This window comes from Bombina bombina, chromosome 6 (genome assembly GCF_027579735.1).
Source record: "Bombina bombina isolate aBomBom1 chromosome 6, aBomBom1.pri, whole genome shotgun sequence".
Classification (NCBI taxonomy): domain Eukaryota; kingdom Metazoa; phylum Chordata; class Amphibia; order Anura; family Bombinatoridae; genus Bombina; species Bombina bombina.
This window is the reverse complement of record NC_069504.1, coordinates 190529197-190549722: the sequence shown is the minus strand read 5'-3', so window position 1 is coordinate 190549722 and position 20526 is coordinate 190529197.

Below are 20526 nucleotides of genomic sequence, written 5' to 3'. Positions count from 1 at the left end.
GGACTAACACCTGGACTGTGGAATGCTGGAGGGGGATCCATGGCAAAACTCCCATGGAAAATTACATAGTTGATGCAGAGTCTGGTTTTAAGCCATAAAGGGCATAAATCACCTAACATTCCTAAATAGTTTAGAATAACGTGCTTTAAAACATCAGGTATGATGTTGTATCGATCATGTAGTGTAAGGGTTACGCCCGCTTCACAGTGACAGACCAAACTCCCCGTTTAAAGGTACAGTCTACACCAGAATTTTTATTATTTTAAAAGATAGATAATCCCTTTATTACCCATTTCCCAGTTTTGCATAACTAACACATTTATAATAATATACTTTTAACCTCTGTGATTATCTTGTATCTAAGCCTCTGCAAACTGCCCCTTTTTTCAGTTCTTTTGACAGACTTGCAGTCTAGCCAATCAGTGCCTGCTCCCAGATAACTTCTCGTGCACAAGCACAGTGTTATCTATATGAAATACGTGAACTAACACCCTCTAGTGGTGAAAAACTGTTAAAATGCAATCTGAAAGAGGTGGGCTGCAAGGTCTAAGAAATTAGCATATGAACCTCCTAGGTTAAGCTTTCAACTAAGAATACCAAGAGAACAAAGCAAAATTGGTGATAAAAGTAAATTGGAAAATTGTTTAAAATTACATGCTCTATCTGAATCCTGAAAGTTTATTTTGGCCTAGACTGTCCCTTTAACGCACCGCAAACAACCGCAAACAGTCCATTTGTACATCCGCAAACTCCACATTTGCACAAGGTTGGATACCAAGCTAGCCATGTCCCGTTCCTTGTCCTCACTGATGTCATTGAAGGTCTCTTCCTCCACCCAGTCACGTACAACACCAAGGGTCCCCGAAAGGTGACAACAAGCCCCCTGGGACGCCTGCTGTGTTTGGTCTTCTACCTCCTCAAAGCCAACTTCCTCCTCTGACTCTTCTTCTTCAGACTCCTCTCTCTGCGTTGCCTCTCTCTGCGTTATTATAAGGTGTGTTAAGTAGTACTATTCCTATCAGTTTAATCCCTGTGGTGTCCCCTATCAGGGGACGTGTATATGGCATGGACTTTAGGAACCGGGAGATGGAAAAAGATGCTTGGTCGGTCCTCCTGCTTCAAATTTGGGGCACTGCGCGTGCAATCTACTGTGCCACCAGATATGAGTGGTGTGTTAAGTAGTACTATTCTTATCAGTTTAATCCCTGTGGAGTCCCCTATCAGGGGACGTGTATATGGCATGGATTTTAGGAACCGGGAGATGGAAAAAGATGCTTGGTCGGTCCGGCCACGAGATAGATAGATTTGATAGATAATTATATAGATTAGATAGAAAGATCAATAGATACATTTGATAGATTGATAGATAGATTTGAAAGATAAATAGATAGATTTGATAGATAGATAATTTCCCAGTCAGAGAATTACAAGACCCATGGTAAGGTTCCCAGAGGCAGTTGCGGCGCCAGGGGACGTGTATATGGCATGGATTTTAGGAACCGGGAGATGGAAAAAGATGCTTGGTCGGTCCTCCTACTTCAAATTTGGGGCACTGCGCGTGCAATCTACTGTGCCACCAGATATGAGTGGTGTGTTAAGTAGTACTATTCTTATCAGTTTAATACCTGTTACGTCCCCTATCATGGTACGTGTATATGGCATGGATTTTAGGAACCGGAAGATGGAAAAAGATGCTTGGTCGGTCATGAGATAGATAGATTTGATAGATAGATAGATAGATACATAGATTAGATTGATAGATCAATAGATGCAATAGATACATTTGATAGATACGCTAGATAGATAGATACATTTGATAGATAAAAAGATAGATTTGATAGATAGATAATTTCCCAGACAGAGAATTACAAGACGTGCAGTCTGAGACCCATGGTAAGGTTACTTCCTTTTGCACAATCGAGTACAGGTTGGGGATTGCCTTTTGTGCATTGAAATTCCATCCGGATACCTTCCACTGTGGTGTACCCTATCAGGGGACGTGTATATGGCATGGATTTTAGGAACCGGGAGATGGAAAAAGATGATTGGTCGGTTCGGCCATGAGATGGATAGATTTGATAGATAGATAGATAGATACATAGATTAGATAGATAGATCAATAGATACATTTGATAGATTCGATAGATAGATAGATAGATTTGATAGATAAATAGATAGATTTGAAAGATAGATAATTTCCCAGTCAAAGAATTACAAGACGTGCGGTCTGGGACCCATTGTAAGGTTCCCAGAGGCAGTTGCGGCGCCAGGGGACGTGTATATGGCATGGATTTTAGGAACCGGGAGATGGAAACTTGGTCGGTCCTCCTACTTCAAATTTGGGGCATTGCGCGTGCAATCTACTGTGCCACCAGATATGAGTGGTGTGTTAATTAGTACTATTCCTATCACTTTAATCCCTGTTACGTGCCTTTTATTTGTTTTGTTTTTTGAAGCCACAGTGCAGCACCAGAGGCCAGAAAAATTTGCATGTACACATGCCTGAAAAATTAGGTATTGTTGCAGCTGCTGCTGTAGCAGCGGCCAGAAAAATTGATGTTTGTTTCCCTGTCAGAAAGTGCCCTAAAACATTGCGGCTTGAACACTAGTTGGTGGCGGATAAGTCACGCAAGTCATCCGGCATTCGAAGATAACATACAGCAGCTTGTGGACCATTTATAGCCCAAGGCAGATCATCTCATTAGGCCTTTTTTACTTGAATGTATCGCCCAATGTCAGTCCCTTCGGGATCCATCCCTCATTCATCTTAATAAAGGTGAGGTAATCTAGACTTTTTTGACCTAGCCGACTTCTCTTCTCAGTGACAATACCTCCTGCAGCACTGAAAGTACTTTCTGACAGGACACTTGAAGCGGGGCAGGCCAAACGTTCTATAGCAAATTGGGATAGCTCAGGCCACAGGTCAAGCCTGCACACCCAGTAGTCAAGGGGTTCATCGCTCCTCAGAGTGTCGAGATCTGCAGTTAAGGCGAGATAGTCTGCTACCTGTCAGTCGAGTCATTCTCTGAGGGTGGACCCCGAAGGGCTGTGGCGATGCATAGGAGTTAAAAAGCTCTGCATGTCCTCCATCAACAACACGTCTGTTAAGCGTCCTGTCCTTGCCGGCGTGGTCGTGGGAGTAGGAGGATTACTTTCAGCTCTTACCCTGTTAGATTCCCGTTGTGCTGTGACATCACCCTTATACGCCGTGTAAAGCATACTTTTTAATTTATTTTGGAACTGCTGCATCCTTTCCGACTTGCGGGAATTTGGTAACATTTCAGGCACTTTATGCTTATACCGGGGGTCTAATAGCGTGGACACCCAGTACAGGTCGTTTTCCTTCAGTTTTTTTATATGAGGGTCACTCAACTGGCACAACAGCATAAAAGACCCCATTTGCACAAGTTTGGATGCCGAGCTACTCATGTCCCGTTCCTTGTCCTCAGTGATCTCACTGAAGGTATGTTCTTCCCCCCAGCCACGTACAACACCATGGGTACCAGATAGGTGACAACGAGCACCCTGGGATGCCTGTTGTGGTTGGTCTTCCTCCTCCTCCTCCTCAAAGCCACATTCCTCCTCTGACTCCTCTTCCTCACAATCCTCTTCCAGCGTTGCCGCTGGTCCAGCAAGCGATGCTGATAAAGCTGTTTCTGGTGGTGATGGTGACCACAACTCTTCCTCTTCCACTTGACGCTCATCTACAGCCTGATCCAGCACTCTTCGCAGGGCACGCTCCAGGAAGAAAACAAATGGTATGATATCGCTGATGGTTCCTTCGAAGCGACTGACTAGGTTTGTCACCTCCTCAAAAGGACGCATGAGCCTACAGGCATTGCGCATGAGCATCCAGTAACTTGGCAAAAAAATTCCCAGCTCCGCAGAGGCTGTCCTAGCACCCCAGTCATACAAATACTCGTTAATGGCTTTTTCTTATTGGAGCAGGTGGTCAAACATTAGGAGTGTTGAATTCCAATGTGTCAGGCTGTCGCAAATCAAGCGCCTCACTGGCATGTTGTTTCGCCGCTGGATATCTGCAAAATTCACCATGGCCGTGTAGGAACGCCTGAAATGGCCACACACCTTCCTGGCCTGCTTCAGGATGTCCTGTAAGCCTAGGTACTTATGCACAAAGCGTTGTACGATCAGATTACACACATGTGCCATGCACGGCACATGTGTCAACTTGCCCAATTTCAATGCCGCCAATAAATTACTTCCGTTGTCAGAAACCACTTTGCCGATTTCCAGTTGGTGCGTAGTCAGCCACTGATCCACCTGTGCATTCAGGGCGGACAGGAGTGCTGTTCTGGTGTGACTCTCTGCTTTCAGGCAAGTCAACCCCAAGACGGCGTGACACTGCCGTATCCGGGATGTGGAAAAGTACCTGCGGAGCTGGGGGAGTGCCGTTGATGTGGAGCAATACGCAGCAGCAGAAGAGGACTTAGCCGAGGAAGAGGTTATGGAAGAGGATGGAGTAGGAGGAGTAGAGAAGGTAGCAGCAGGCCTGCCTGCAAGTCATGGCGGTGTCACCAACTCCTCTGCAGAGCCACGCATTCCATGCTTGGCAGCCATCAGCAGGTTTACCCAATGCGCAGTGTAGGTGATATACCTGCCCTGACCATGCTTTGCAGACCAGCTATCAGTGGTCAGATGGACCCTTGCTCCAACACTGAGTGCCAGACATGCCATTACTTCCTTTCACACAATCGAGTACAGGTTGGGGATTGCCTTTTGTGCAAAGAAATTTCGGCCGGGTACCTTCCACTGTGGTGTCCCAATAGCTACAAATTTTTTGAACGCCTCAGACTCCACCAGCTTGTATGGTAAAAGCTGGTGGGCTAAGAGTTCAGACAAGCCAGCTGTCAGACGCCGGGCAAGGGGGTGACTTTGGGACATTGGCTTCTTACGCTCAAACATGTCCTTGACAGACACCTGACTGTGGGCAGATGAGCAGGAACTGCTACGGAAGAGAGACGGAGTGGCGGATGGTTGAGAGGGGGCAAGGAGGACAGCAGTGGTTTACGTGGCTGAAGATGCTGGGCCAGGAGGAGGATGGCGGCTTTGAGTTTGTGTGCTGCTTCTACTCATGTGTTCATCCCATCGGCGTTTGCGATGTGAGATCATGTGCCTTCGCAAAGCACATGTACCTAGGTGGGTGTTGGACTTCCCACGACTCCGTTTCTTTTGGCACTGGTTGCAAATGGCATCGCTGTTGTCAGAGGCAGACACACAAAAAAATGCCACACTGCTGAGCTCTGTGATGACAGCATTCTGGTGGTGGCAACAGCATGCGTTGATTGGCGTGCTGTCTGGCTGACCCCGGGTGCCGATGCATGCTGTCTGACTGTGCCACTAGCTCCTTGCGATGACCTCCCCCTGCTTCCAACTCGTCTCCTCCTCCTCCTCTCTGTCTCCCCATCTGAACTTTCCCCCTCTTCTTCTTCTCTTCTAGCGGGCACCCACGTGACATCCACGGATGCATCATCATCAACCGCTTCACTTGTATCTGACAAATCAACAAAGGAAGCAGCAGCGGGTACAAGATCATCATCATCACACCGTACGTCTATGTCTGTAATGCTGCCTGACTGAGACATATCACTGTTATCTACATCCTCTGTCAATGATGGTTGCACATCACTCATTTCTTCTAACTGATGTGTCAATAACTCCTCTGACAGATCAAGTGAAGTGGCTGTGGTGCTAGTGTTGGTGGTGGCGGCAGGCGGGCGAGTGGTCACTTGAGAGGTGCCCGAAGCTAAGCTGGAGGTGGATGGTGCGTAAAGGTTCCGAGCTGAATCTGTAGAAGATTGGGTGTCCTGTATTAGCCAGTCAACTAGGTCCTCCTCAGAACTTTTCGCGTTCATGGTACGTGGCCTCTGAACACTGGGCATTATTGTAGGGTCAAAGGGAATCACAGCACCACGACCACAACGGCACCTGCAGGGTGGCCTGCCTCTGCCTGTCATTTTTTTTTTTTTAAATGTACACTTACACTACTATTAAACAAAATATGAGTGGTGCCACTGGGCAAGTGGGCACAGTATACACTGTGAGCATGACACAAAAAAGCAGACTGATGTTTCAAAAATCCAAAAAGTTTATTTTTTTTAAATGTACACTTACACTACTATTAAACAAGATATGAGTGGTGGCTCTGGGCAAGTGGGCACAGTATACACTGTGAGCCTGACACAAAAAAGCAGACTGATGTTTCACAGTCAAAAAAGTTTATTTTTTAAATACTTACACTGCTGTTACAACAGATATGAGTGGTGGCAATAGTTGGCAAGTGGGCCTGGCACACACACCGGCAGGCAGGCAACTGCAATTAGATTACACTAGCAGACTGATGTTTCACAGTCAAAAAAGTTTTTTTTTTAAATATTTACACTACTGTTACAACAAATATGAGTGGTGGCACTAGTTGGCAAATGGGCCTGGCACACACTCTGGCAGGCAGTTAACTGCAATTATATTACACTAGCAGACTGATGTTTCACAGTCAAAAAAGTTTTTTTAAAAATATTTACACTACTGTTACAACAAATATGAGTGGTGGCACTAGTTGGCAAGTGGGTCTGGCACACACGCTGGCAGGCAGGCAACTGCAATTAGATTATACTAGCAAACTGATGTTTCACAGTCCAAAAAAAATTTTTTTGAAATATTTACACTACTGGTATAACAAATATGAGTGGTGGCACTAGTTGGCAAGTGGGCCTGGCACACACGCTGGCAGGCAGGCAACTGCAATTAGATTACACTAGCAGACTGATGTTTCACAGTCAAAAAGTTTTTTTTTAAAATATTTACACTACTGTTACAACAAATAAGAGTGGTGGCACTAGTTGGCAAGTGGGCCTGGCACCCACGCTGGCAGGCAGGCAACTGCAATTAGATTACACTAGCAGACTGATGTTTCACAGTCAAAAAAGATTTTTTTTTAATATTAATACTACTGTTACAACAAATATGAGAGGTGGCACTATTTGGCAAGCTGGCCTGGCACACACGCTGACAGGCAGGCAACTGCAATTAGATTACACTAGCAGACTGATGTTTCACAGTCAAAAAAGTTTTTTTTAAAAATATTTACACTACTGTTACAACAGATATGAGTAGTGGCACTTAGCAAGTGGGCCTGGCACACACGCTGGCAGGCGGGCAACTGCAATTAGATTACACTAGCAGACTGATGTTTCACAGTGAAAAAAGTTTTTTTTTTTAAAATATTTACACTACTGTTACAACAGATATGAGTGGTGGCACTAGTTGGCAAGTGGGCCTGGCAAACACGCTGGCAGGCAGGCAGGCAACTGCTATTAGATTACACTAGCAGACTAATGTTTCACAGTCAAAAAAGTTTTTTTTTTTTTAATTTACACTACTTTTACAACAGATATGAGTGGTGGCACTGCAGGCAGGCAACTGCAATTAGATTACACTAGCAGACTGATGTTTCACAGTCAAAATTACACAGGCAAAAAAACAAAAAAAAAACGACTGATGTTCTATCCCTAAAAAGGGCTTTTTGGGGTGCTGTCCAAACAGCAGAGATCAGATGAGTCCTTCAGCACTGTAGTGGACACTGAATAGACTAGCCTAGCTATCAATTTCCCTAAAAAATCATCAGCAGCTACACTGTCCCTCCTCTCACTAACAATGCAGGATCAGAATGAACCTAAAATGGCTGCTGCCCAGGAGCTGGGAGGGTCTGGGAGGGAGTGTCTGCTGCTGATTGGCGGTAATGTGTCTGCAGACTGTGAGATACAGGGTCAAAGTTTACTCAATGATGACGAATAGGGGGCGTATCGAACATTGCATATGTTCGCCCACCGCTGCGAACGCGAACAAGCTATGTTCGCCAGGAACTATTCGCCGGCGAACAATTCGCGACATCACTATTCTTAATTTCCTCATCAGTGTTATTACGCACAACATGTTTAAATTGGGATTTGGGACGTGCTTTTTTGAGTCTCTGTGGAGGGCAACATATTACTTCCAACAATGAATTACGGTTAGTGATTTTATTATACAATGATGTCTGTACACTGTTGTCCTTCTTCGAGATTCGAGGTCTAAAAAATCAATAGACACATTTCTGTGTGTCATTTTGAACTTCAGATTCTCATTCTACCTGTTCAACTGACTAAACCATATCTCCAATTCCTCGGTAGATCCTCGCCAAATGATTAACAGGTCATCTATGTATCGTTTAAACAAATTCACCCTTGTATCTTTAAGCAGAGTTGTGCCCTGTTCCTCAAATGATGCCATATATAGATTGGCATAGGATGGGGTCACATTGGACCCCATTGCTGTGCCTGATATCTGTAAAAAAATAATCCAATTTGAATTTAAAATAATTGTATTGTAGACAGAATCTCAACAGTTCCAATATCACTTCAGATGGTGGACCAATGTATGGATACTTTTCTAGATGGTCTTTAATGGCATCTATTCCTCCACTGTGTGGTGTGACAGTATACAGGTTAGTGACATCCAAAGTTACTAGGATGTCGCTAGCCTCCAAATTCTTACACTCTCATAATATTTCAATCAACTGTATGGAATGAAATAGAAAGGAGGGATAGTTTCTTACAATTGGTTGGAGTAGACTTTCCACATAGGTCACCAGAGGTTGGAGGATAGAACATCTGGCAGACACGATAGGTCTACCAGGTGGTTTTGTTTGGTGTTTATGCACCTTTGGTAAGGTGTACAGAACTGGTGCTATCAGGAAATCCACTGTTAGGTATTCTCCAGTCTTTTTGGAGACTAGACCCTGTACACTAAGTTGATATACATATAGATCAATCTCCTTCTTGAAACCCCTTGTAGGGTCACCACTCAATTTTCTGTAGGTGATTGTATCCTCAAGCTCTGACAGAATCTCCTTTTTTTAATCCGTATAATTTTGTATGACCAGGGCTCCACCCTTATCGGTCTCCCTGATGACAATATTCGGATTGTCTCTCAGATCACCAAGAGATTTACATTCCTCTCTAGTTTTGTCTATACTTCGTCTTCATATTATTGATACAGTCTTTAAACTTAGTAACCACCATCCTCATATATGTATGGATACTAGAGTTGTGACTTTTGGTTCAAATGTTGTTTTACGTCTAAATTCTTGCACTTCTTCAGATGTGTTTCCAAAAAATTATTTCAGTTTTAGTGTTCTCTTGAACTTATACTGATGTATTTGTAAAGAAAAATCATCCCGGCGTGTAGTTGGTACAAACTTGAATCCCTTTTCTAGTACGTTCTGCTCAGTTGGAGTAAGATGGTGGTCACTCAGATTCATGATGATACTTGTTGTTAGTTTCTTGTTAGTTTTGTTCTTGGTCCCCCTTCTCCATATCTGTTTCCTCCACCTCGCTTCCCAATTTTTGAATGGGTGGACATGCCAGGAATTTGTACATTGTATCATCCACCGCACATGCTGTTTGTGACATTGGATTGAACACTCTATTACGTCTTGGTCAATATGGTGGTCATTGCTCCATATTATATCCTGATTGCCACTTGTATACCCGTTTGTAGTCATTGTAGTCATAGTCTTTGTAGTCATTGACTACTGCATCCCATTTTTGTTCTTTAAATGTAATTAAATCATTTTCATAGGTGTCAAGCTGCTGTTTCAATTTTTTGAGCCAGTCCCCTTCTTCTAGTTTGGTTATATGTGTTTGTTCAAAGGTTTTATCTCTGCCTCCAGTTGTTGTAATACCTTGATCACCTCTTCAATCACCAATAGTACCAAGTCCAAGGAACATTTATTAAGGATCCTGCACCATTTTTTGCAAAAGGAAACATTGTTTCTCCCAATAGATGGTATATTGCGGATGCGGAATCCCTTAGGAATAAACATCTTCCTGTGATACGGGGAAAGATGGCAGCCATGTAGTTTGGAATCTATCCATGTTTTTCAATTTAAGTAGCTGGTTAGAGAGTTGTATATCAGGATGTTGTTTTTAATTTTTAATTTGTTCTTTGCATTTCTACAATTGGCCATTGTGGGCATCCGTAACTCCATTCACACTTGCGCAGTAGCAGGGTTTGAACGGAGCGGCTCTGCGCACTATCAGTCAAAGCTGTTCACTTGGTGTGTAGGTGTATTAAGGGTGGTAAGTAGTATTTGTATGTAAATTGTATCTGAGGATGGGAGAGAACCCAAAAACGTTAATATTTATTAAAGAAGTTTAATTTGCAAATCCGGTGGAGTGCTTTCCTGTTTTTCTTCATATGTGTATTTATTAGTGACATTTCGGGGAACTACCTTCCCCTTCCTCAGACATATAACTATGTATTTATGAATATATAGAACATATTGTGACATCACATACTCTTTCAGAAAATATATGACGTTGATGCCTCTGGGCCTTCCTTGACTTAAGACCTATTCATATCCGTGATCGAAACACAGAATATGACTGTGGATAAGAAACAAAATGAAGTCGATCCATATTACATATAAACCTTATCATGCATAAAGACACAGAACTAGTCAGGAGCAAGTGGGACACGTGCATCTCTTCCCTGAATTCCTTTTCACTTATTGTGCAATTGTGCATACGCATTGGTTGCATGGAGTTAAGCAGGCAGGTTTGGTAAAGTCAGCAACCAGAAGAGTGGGTTGATATTAGTAATGTTACTACTGGGAGGGGCGCATCATTGCATTCTCGGACCCAGGCAGCACAATATCTTGAGCAAGCACTGCCAAAATGAAGAGCTACAGTATTATGTGTAGACCTATGCTGCCCTAATGGGAGCCATGCCTCGAGTTTTTTTTTACCATCTTTAAGAAGAATTGACAGTGTAACTGAAAAAGATTTTACAAAAACAAAAAAGCAAAGCAAAATGTTATAACACACGTTCACACAAAGCTAACTGATCAATGGCATGACTTGAAGCCAAATAAATTAAATATGAAGTAAAAAAAAAATCAACACAAGTGCACAAGAGAAAAACTATAGTGAATAACTATAAAAAAACTATAAAAATGTTTATTTTATTTAAACTGAAAAAATATTGACATTCATAAAAAGTTACATATGTAGCAAAAAAACGATTTATAATATTATTTAAAGCCATTCTTTACTAAGATGTTTCTCCTTTGTATCGCTAATTCGTTGTGTTTGCAGATACATTTTAAGCTTTTATTTCCATTGTTATGACAAACATTAAAATGATTAATAGTATATATTCCTGCTAAAACTATTATGTTTCTAAAGCAGTACATCTAGTGCTGAGCCAGGCCTTTGTTTAAATAAGTGTTGTGGGTGTACTAAAAGTATAAGCTTTGGGCCCATTTGAAACGGTTGGTATTTTTTTTTTATTTAATCCTACAGAAACGTTTGTCATGTATAAAGGTTAAATAGATAATTGTTTAGAGCTGCAGCTACTTAGTGAAATTGCAGGATTGCTCCACTGACAAATCCAATATGAAGCCAATAGTAAGCCTTTTTGACAAATAAATAAAGTGATCATAGGAAATTATTACGTTTTTTACTGTAAACAAAAGTTTATTTCAATTTTCTCTTTGATTGACATTGGCACCATTTGTCTGTCAATGTGAGTGTGAGGAAGAAGTTACTGTTGCTAAGTTACAGAAGATGTATGATAAATATAATCATAATTTTGTGCAGCTTGACCTATGGGAGCTGGAAATGCTTCCCTCAAGAGGCATAAGTGTTTCAAAATAGTGACTGAAAGTAAACCAAGGAAGGCCAATGCCATATATATATATATTACAGTAATAATAAATTAAATAATAATGATTATTTTTTAATATTTAATATTTAAAATGTCCATAGCAAGCTTTAAGACTAATTCTCCATGTGCACTAAACCGACACTGTGTTAGACCTACATTTCGAAACCAGAAGCATGTTACCCATATTTTACATTCCTATGTTCTTCACATCATTTCAAATTATGCCACATTCAGTAAAACTACTCTGGATGTTCTTCTCTAAACTTGTTCGACTTGTTACAATTAGCAAGCACTTCCAAGTTGCTGAACCAAAAATGGTCAGGCTTCAAAGCTTACATTCAAATAAAGATACCAAGAGAACAAAGAAAATTTTGATAATAGGTGTAAATTAGAAATTTGCTTAAAATTGCATGCTCTTTCTGAATCATGAAATAAATAATTTGGAAACCACACAAAATATTTGAAGCGCTAATGTGACCAAGTCAATGAAACAAAGGCAAAAATGGGGACTACAGCAAAAATATAGGTCACTCAAATAGTGATGTAAGTGTCAAATCCAAAGTTAGTCAAAATGTCAGTTACAATGTCAGTTCCAATGGACTTTATAAATAGCTGATTGAATGCAAAGTTGAATGCAACAGTACAAAAAAACAACCTTAAGTGGTAACGATACCGGTCTCCAGTATATGTGTTCTTGATAAAGCGGCAATTCTCATCCAGAAGATACCGCATAGAAATTATAGCTGGGATTTGAAAGATGTGATCCGTATCGCTGGGTCCTGCTACTCTAAGCAAGGTTTCCTTCGTTCAGGTGAAAGGGTGGATCTATGCAGAAAAGAAAAACAAGAGCGCAAAACTCAGACTCAAGTGAAGTTTATTTTGACAAAAGGTAAATGCTACAATATATGCAGTTACTAAATATAAGTGGATAAAAAGCGTGTCTCAAAATGAAGTCCAGTGAGCTCCTGCGGGTATTCTCAAGCCCCTATTCAGGTTCCGTTTCTGTCTCTAATCTGTTATCGTGATCTGACGGCCAAGGAAAGTTCTACCGTTAGCGAGGTCAGGACATATGATTCCTCAATGCGTTTCTCCCGACGCCGGTCGGGCTTTCTCAAGAGGTAAATTGAATGACGGGTATGGCTTATGCGGGCTTTTTGTTAAAAAGCAAAGTTCATAATACCCCCCTGGGTGTGTTTGCATTAAGGGTCGCCGCACCAATGGATAGTTACATTATATAGACACTACCGCTATACAATCGAATACAGAGTACCAACAATTGATATTAGATACAATGTGCAAGAAATATTGGTAATACGATCTTTATCATGGTACCGCTATAAAATAAACATATACTTCATTAAAATTAATACGGATATATAATAAAAGAAAAAGGTAAACACATGTAAATTCCAACACCAATAAAAAGTCTAACATGAATTAACACAAGTACATTTCATAATGCATAATATAAACGAACTCATGCATATATTAATACATATATAGGTAAAACCAGAAATTGAAGACCAGAAATAAAAAACTTAAATTAAAAAATGCTCTATAAAAAGCAAATAATTAAAAAAAGATAAATATACTGATAACTAATAGAAGATCCCTATAACCCTACATATATGCCTGGATATCTATATCGACATTCAGACCCTTGGGCTCAGAGCAGTCTAATTTAAAAATCTATTAGGTCTCCTGTCTCCTTAATTTCAACAGTCTATTATGTACTGATGGTGCAATCCAATCTATGACCTGAATTTTTAAGGATCTTGGATCACAATTATGAACATCTAGAAAGTGCTTGGATAAACTATGCTTTAATAGTTTAGTCTCTATATTATATAAATGTTCGCTAAAACGTGTTCTTATTTTCCTTTTTGTACCACCTACATATTTTAGGCCACACCCACAGGTTAAAAGATAGACTACAAACATGGCATCACAGTTGGTTTTATGTTTGATCTCAAAGCACTGAGAGTTATTAAAATTATAAAAATGAATAGATTATTCAATATGTAAGCACATGCTGCACCTGGATTTTCCACATTTTCTTGTGCCTTTAATATTGGAGAGCCAGTTACTATTATCTGACCTTACAGAATTGTCTTTTAATTTGCTTGGGGCCAAAACATTTTTTATATTTTTTCCGTTTTTGTATATTATACATGTTCGGTCCCCTAGGGTGGGACCTAAAATAGGGTCAGCTTTTAGTATTGCCCAATGTTTTATTTATGTTTTTTTGTATTAGGGAAGAACCTTCATTATAAGTAGTAACAAATCTTGCTTCCCTTAAGATTTGTTTCTTTTTGACTGTATTTATTTTCCTTCTTGATGTACTCCAACATACTAGCTCTATTTTGTATCAGGGCTTTTTGTTTAGTTACTTGTAATAATTCTCTGCCATAACCCTTATCCAAGAACTTTCTTTCCAAAATTAATGATTCGGTTTCAAAATCATTCAAACTGCTACAATTTCTTCTAAGCCTTAAGTATTGACTATATGGTATATTCTCTATCCAATTACTTTTGTGTGCTCTTTTAGCATCTATAAAGCTGTTTTTCTCAGTAGGTTCTCTATAATTCATTACTGATACCAAGTTCTGTTCATCCTTGAATGCGATTAAGTCCAAAAACTCAATTCTGTTTTGGGAATGTTTTCCTGTAAATTTGAGATTATAATTGTTGTTATTGATATACTCATAAAATCTCATGATGCTTTCTAGTGTACCCTTCCAGACAATTATTACATTGTCTATGTACCGATTATATTAAATTATGTTTCCACTAAATGGATTATATGCCCAAATGTATCTATGCTCATAACTGTTCAGATATAAATTAGCATAGGATGGGGCAAAAGTCGTCCCCATCGCTGTGCCCTTGGTTTGTAAATAACATTTGTTTTCAAACCAAAAAAAGTTATGCTGTAAAATGAATTCTATACTTTTAACTAAAATTTCAATATGCTTATTAGGAATTCTCCAACTGTGTAGTTCATTTTCTATTTCCTTTACACCTGCATTGTGAGGAATGCAGGTGTAAAGGGAAGACACATCACACATCACCCACCAGTAATCCTCAAATTTTAGACCTTCAAATCATTTTATTACTTTCATGGTGTCATTTATATAGGCCTTAGTTTTTTTCATAATGGGTTGGAGGTAAAAATCTACATACTTGGACAAATTATCACATAAGGACCCTATCCCTGACATAATTGGCCTTCCAGGGGGATTGATAGGGTCCTTATGGATTTTAGGGAGATGGTAAAAAATAGACCTCTTAGGAAAAGGTTCATATAGAAAATGATATTCATCATTATTCAAGATCTCATTATTTTTGGCTTCAGTTAACAGCCTATTCATCTCTCTTACAAATTTGGGAGTAGGATCCTCATTTAATATAACATATGTTTCTTTATCTCCTAACAGATTAAAAGCTTCAGATAAATAATCCACAGTAATAAAACAATTTGAAGATCTAAAATAATATATAAAATAATATAAAATAATTGGAAGGGTACACTAGAAAGCATCATGAGATTTTATGATAATATCAATAACAACAATTATAATCTCAAATTTACAGGAAAACATTCCCAAAACAGATTTGAGTTTTTGGACTTAATCTTATTCTAGGATGAACAGAACTTGGTATCAGTAATGAATTATAGAGAACCTACTGAGAAAAACAGCTTTATAGATGCTAAAAGAGCACACAAAAGTAATTGGATAGAGAATGTACCATATAGTCAATACTTAAGGCTTAGAAGAAATTGTAGCAGTTTGAATTATTTTGAAACTGAATCATTAATTTTGGAAAGAAAGTTCTTGGATAAGGGTTATGACAGAGAATTATTACAAGTAGCTAAACAAAAAGCCCTGATACAAAATGGAGCTAGTTTGTTGGAGTACATCAAGAAGGAAAATAAATACAGCCAAAAAGAAACAAAATCCATTAGGAAAGCAAGATTTGTTACTACTTATAATGAAGGTTCTTCCCTAATACAAAAAAACCTAAATAAACATTGGGCAATACTAAAAGCTTTTAGGTCCCACCCTAGGGGACCGACCATGTATAATATACAAAAAAGGAAAAAATATAACAAATATTTTGGCCCCAAGCAAATTAAAAGATAATTCTGTAAGGTCAGAAAATAGTAACTGGCTCTCCAATATTAAAGACACAAGAAAATGTGGAAAGTCCAGGTGAAGCATGTGCTTACATATTGAACAATCCATTCATTTTTATAATTTTAATAACTCTCAGCGCTTTGAGATCAAACATAAAACCAACTGTGATGCCATGTTTGTAGTCTATCTTTTAACCTGTGGGTGTGGCCTAAAATATATAGGTGGTACAAAAAGGAAACTAAAAACATGTTTTAGCGAACATTTATATAATATAAAGACTAAACTATTAAAACATAGTGTATCCAAGCACTTTCTAGATGTTCATAATTGTGATCCAAGATCCTTAAAAATTCAGGTCATAGATTGGATTGCACCATCAGTACATAATAGACTGTTGAAATTAAGGAGACAGGAGATCTATTGGATTTTTAAATTAGACTGCTCTGAGCCCAATGGTCTGGATGTTGATATAGATATCCAGGCATATATGTAGGGTTATAGGGATCTTCTATTAGTTATCAGTATATTTATCTTTTTTTAATTATATGCTTTTTATAGAGCATTTTTTAATTTGTTTTTTATTTATGGTTTTACATACTGTATATATGTATTAGTATATACATGAGTTTATTTATATTATGCATCATGAAATGTACTTGTATTAATTCAAGTTAAACTTTTTATTCATGTTGGAATTTGCATGTGTTTACCTTTTTCTTTTATTATATATCAGAATTAATTTTAATAAAGTATATGTTTATTTTATAGCGGTACCATGATAAAGATTGTATTACCAATATTTCTTGCACTTTGTATCTAATATCAGTTGTTGGTACTGTATATTCAATTGTATTGTGGTAGTGTCTATGTAATGTAACTATCCATTGGTGTGACGACCCTTAACCCTTTGAGAGCTAAGCACTTTCCTACATGGGTGCTAAGCTTTTTTTAAGGTTTTTTTATTTTATTTTATTTTTAAAATGTTAACTTTTTTCAGATCCCCAAGACTTACACTGTTGGAAAGGTTAGGCGATTACCTTTCCAACGATGGGTCTTTGGGGTCTTTAGCTGCTTAGATGCCTGAGATACGGACTTCTAAGCAGCATGCCCCCTGCTCCTATACTTAACATTGTTAAGTTTAAATAAAGTTGCGCGGTGACATCATCACACCATTGCGTGTGACATTACTGCATATAACGTGAACCCCCTGCATTGCCTGTCACTATGCAGGCCCAACCGCCGGGGTAGGAGCCCCCAGATCTCCCTCAAGGTGGGAGAGTGCTAGCGACAGCTCTGAGTCGTTGTTTGCACCAGAGTGGGAAACTCTGCGACGGCTCCAAGCCGTCGTTAGCACTCAAGGGGTTAATGCAAACATGCCCAGGGGTGGATTTATGAACTTTACTTTTTAGCAAAAAGCCTGCGTAAGCCATACCTGTCATTCAACTTACCGACTGTCGTTGGGAGAAATGAGTTGAGGAGTCCTATGTCCTGACCTCACTAACGGTAGAACTTTCCTTGGCCTCAGCGTTCCCGTCAGATCACGATAACAGATCAGTGAAAGAAACGGAACCAGAATAGGGACTTCAGAATACCCACAGGAGCTCATGGACTTCATTTTGAGACACGCTTTTATCCACTTATATTTAGTAAGTGCATATATTGTAGCGCTTACCTTTTGTCATAGTAAACTTCACTTGGGTCGGAGTTTGCGCTCTTTTTTTTCTTTTCTGAATAAATAATTTGGGTTTAGTATCAATTTAATATAACGATCAAAAAAATAATTGTTCACCTCAAAGTGGGGATACCAAAAAAAAAAAGAATTGATGACTGTCAGCACAATCCCATTTGATGTGTAAAAATGTATGTGTGTGTGTATATATATATATGAAAAAGGGACGTTTTTTGGATACACAGGTTCAGGACCAGGGCGCATGATGGATTTAATATAGACTATGATGTCATCAATTTTTGGGAATAGTTGGCCTGGGCCTGTGTATGCAATGGCTTCACCTTAAGCTCATGTTAAATCTATATGGGTGAGAAATTGCCCATTATGTTTAATATGCATATTTATTTTAAACATGAGCTAATAATATATAATGATAAAAGAAAGTAATGTCATTCCAGGAATATATTTGTGAATGCTTTAATGTAATAGATAAAGACATTATGAGAACTATTTTTGTTATAAATGAGTATACAGACTGTATAACTGTTTGCAGTGCTATTTCACTTGACAAATGTTTTATGAAATATTGTAACTGAGGTATAAAGAGTATTCTATTGTGAATTAAGTTTTGTTAATATAGCACAGTCTAAGGGGGTGGAGTACAGAGGAGGTCACTCCGGGCTATTTTGTTTTTAGCCTATCAAGTAGAGCAAGTGTATTTAAAAGAGTAGTTTATTACTCATGACTGTAGCTATGATTACGGCCTTTTCAAAGCTGAAACGCATCAGCAACAGTCAGCAGGGGAGTGAGCTCCTCTTTCCACTCATACAGACGCTGTGTGGATCCGTTTCCATGTTTGGATTTTATCCGGTATAAGAATAAAGGCTATATCTTACCAAGTGTCCACTGTGTGGGAGTGCTCCTCAATCTATTGTTTATATATATATATAATAACAAGGTTGTGAAAGCAGTAAATGTCTGTTTCCTGAGACATTGTTGCTATAATTGCCAATATAATCCAAAAATTATCCACAAATGTTTAAAAAAAAATCCAAGTCAAATAGAAATGATTCCTCACTGTTCCCAATCTGTGAGATGTAATTAAAGGGACACTCAATCAAAATTAAACTTTCATTATTCAGATAGAGCATGCCATTTTAAACAACTTTCCAATTTACTTCCATTAACTAACGGCTAGATTTAGAGTTCGGCGGTAGCCGTGAAAACCAGCGTTAGAGGCTCCTAACGCTGGTTTTAGGCTACCGCCGGTATTTGGAGTCAGTGATTAAAGGGTCTAACGCTCACTTTTCAGCCGCAACTTTTCCATACCGCAGATCCCCTTACGTCAATTGCGTATCCTATCTTTTCAATGGGATCTTTCTAACGCTGGTATTTAGAGTCGTTTCTGAAGTGAGCGTTAGAGCTCTAACGACAAAACTCCAGCCGCAGGAAAATAGCAGGAGTTAAGAGCTTTCTGGGCTAACGCCGGTTCATAAAGCTCTTAACTACTGTACCCTGAAGTACACTAACACCCATAAACTACCTATGTACCCCTAAACCGAGGTCCCCCCACATCGCCGCCACTCGATTAAAATTTTTTAACCCCTAATCTGCCGACCGCCAACTACGTTATACTTATGTACCCCTAATCTGCTGCCCCTAACCCCGCCGACCCCTGTATTATATTTATTATCCCCTAACCTGCCCCCCACAACGTCGCCGCCAGCTACTTACAATAATTAACCCCTAATCTGCCGACCGCAAAGCGCCGCCACCTACGTTATCCTTATGTACCCCTAATCTGCTGCCCCTAACACCGCAGACCCCTATATTATATTTATTAACCCCTAATCTGCCCCCCTCATTGTCGCCGACACCTGACTACACTTATTAACCCCTAATCTGCCGAGCGGACCTGAGCGCTACTATAATAAAGTTATTAACCCCTAATCCACCTCACTAACCCTATCATAAATAGTATTAACCCCTAATCTGCCCTCCCTAACATCGCCGACACCTACCTTCAATTATTAACCCCTAATCTGACGACCGGAGCTCATCGCTACTATAATAAATGGATTAACCCCTAAAGCTAAGTCTAACCCTAACACTAACACCCCCCTAACTTAAATATAATTTAAATCTAACGAAATTAATTAACTCTTATTAAATAAATTATTCCTATTTAAAGCTAAATACTTACCTGTAAAATACATCCTAATATAGCTACAATATAAATTATAATTATATTGTAGCTATTTTAGGATTAATATTTATTTTACAGGTAACTTTGTAATTATTTTAACCAGGTACAATAGCTATTAAATAGTTAAGAACAATTTAATAGTTACCTAGTTAAAATAATAACAAATTTACCTGTAAAATAAATCCTAACCTAAGTTATAATTAAACCTAACACTATACTATCAATAAATTAATTAAATAAACTACCTACAATTACCTACAATTAACCTAACACTACACTATCAATAAATAAATTAAATACAATTGCTACAAATAACTACAATTACATAAACTAACTAAAGTACAAAAAATAAAAAAGAACTAAGTTACAAAAAATAAAAAAATATTTACCAACATTAGAAAAATATTACAACAATTTTAAACTAATTACACCTACTCTAAGCCCCCTAATAAAATAACAAAGACCCCCAAAATAAAAAATTCCCTACCCTATTCTAAATTAATAAATGTAAAAGCTCTTTTACCTTACCAGCCCTGAACAGGGCTCTTTGTGGGGCATGCCCCAAGAAAATCAGCTCTTTTGCCTGTAAAAAAAAACATACAATACCCCCCCCCCCAACATTACAACCCACCACCCACATACCCCTAATCTAACCCAAACCCCCCTTAAATAAACCTAACACTAAGCCCCTGAAGATCTTCCTACCTTGTCTTCACCATCCAGGTATCACCGATCCGTCCTGGCATCCGGTGCTGAAGAGGTCCAGAAGAGGCTCCAAAGTCTTCCTC